The sequence below is a fragment of the Aricia agestis genome, chromosome 1 (assembly GCF_905147365.1).
Source record: "Aricia agestis chromosome 1, ilAriAges1.1, whole genome shotgun sequence".
NCBI lineage: Eukaryota > Metazoa > Arthropoda > Insecta > Lepidoptera > Lycaenidae > Aricia > Aricia agestis.
Window position 1 is genome coordinate 26,184,102 of NC_056406.1, and position 1,892 is coordinate 26,185,993.

A 1,892-nucleotide genomic window follows, 5' to 3' on the forward strand; every position below is an offset into this window, starting at 1 on the left:
AGGTATATTTAAAGTTTTATTTTGTGTGGTTTAAAAATTAAACTACTAATAAAAAATTAAATGAACTCATGTATTTTTACCTATTTTAAAGTTACACTAATCATATTTTACATTAAACAAATGTAATAGTTTTTCTAACCTCCAATTTTATTATTCAAAGTATATGCAAGTGTATGGTGGTTTTCTATGGTGTATGCTTTCTCAGGGTCCTTACTCCTGACTCTTGGCATGAAGGTCAAGCCCCAATGGTCTTATCACTACTACAGTTTTTAAAGTTCATCACGTGATATTAAATATTTTAAGAAAGGAATGCTAATCATTCCCTTCATTAAAATGCCATTACATAATAGGATTTAAATATAGTGCCCTACTAGATATCTTTAGGAAAAATTAAAATCTCTTTTGTAGCTCATTGACGTAGGCAATATGGCAATATATTTCCGATAACAACGTAACTTTTTTTGTTTTGTGAAAAATATCCCTGTGATTTTTTGTAAAGTGCTTCATTGTTGTTGTAAAAGTAAAGGCTTGGGAGGCAACATACACGTCTAACGTCAAACGCCTGGGTAGGTATAGGTCTATGTCAAGCTTATTGGCCTCTTCAAAGCGTTTAACTCGTTTGAGTTTAACATGAGTTTATAGAGTTTAACACGAATAATAATAATCAGATAGAGTGATAATAATCAGCTGTTTGCATTGCCTATCAAGTGGCTCTACATTTGATTATATTAAATCAAGTAACTTTATTTCTATTTATTAGTTTTCAAATTAAAATATTGCTTTTAATTTGTACTAAGAGTAGACAAAATTTTAAAAGTGCAAAATGAAAATATTATGTTATTTAACAATTCGAGTGCAAAACGAAATGTTCTGCGTGCTTTGTTACTGCGTAGCAGTTCTAACATGAGTGCGTTATCACTATCACCCCAGTGGTGAGGTGGGGCGTGACCCGAGATAGCAGACCAGTTGTAACTGCCCACACCTAATGCATAATAGTATAGTTTCTAATCTATTACTATGAGAATAAAAAAGAAATGTTTATCATAATATTTGAACAAATCTAGCTTATATAAGTACAACAAAATAAAAAAGTGATTTGGCCCATGAGGGGATCGAACCCGCGACCTTCGCGTTATTAGCACGACGCTCTAACCAACTGAGCTAATGGGCCGTTGAAAATCGAGTTGAAATTGTTGATAATGTTGAGACAGCTCTACAAATTTTCCAAGGCCGATAAAAGCTTAAGTTTTTTCTGAAATTATGAAATAATGAAAACAAAAAAGCACTTATTATATAGTAATTTGTTGATGTGATAAAAAGCTATTGGTAAAATAAAAATTAAAAAATAAAGAGAGTAAGACCATACTCTCTTTATGCGCAAAATATTTGCTATCTAAGATAATGTTCGCATAACCTATTTACTAAATATAATATAGATATCATTTCTTTAACTTGGTCGTCATTATAATATATCTATGTTTGCGTAAATAAATTCTCTGGGTCAGTTATGAGATAAAGTATTTTTATACGTTAATTACTTAGTTATTGTGCAACTCTTACCATTATTCTTCTCTAAACTATTTATTTAATAGCTTTAAGGATTTGAAAATTTTCCATTACTCAATCAAATACAATCGATTAGCGATTAGCGGTAATTAATAATTATCTTTTTATTTTTAGGCCTATTAATTTGGACTATTAATTACGTTTATATTCAAGAATTATTGACATACTTAATAATTTTATTACTTTCTGCTTAAATTTTTCTAATTGAAAATTTGGCAGGGTTCTGGGCACAAAGTAGCCAAGAAGTAACTCATAACTAGGGCTTAAAAATTGTTTTATTTGATAAACAAAAATATTATATTATTATTATTTAATATGACTATTTG

At 29.4% G+C, this 1,892-nt stretch overlaps 1 non-coding gene across 1 annotated transcript; it reads right to left on the minus strand.

Moving 5' to 3' along the window:
• Positions 1-1,097: 1,097 nt before the first annotated feature.
• On the minus strand, positions 1,098-1,171 carry Trnai-aau. The gene has a single exon. It is a non-coding gene; the product is annotated as a tRNA-Ile (tRNA).
• Positions 1,172-1,892: the final 721 nt, after the last annotated feature.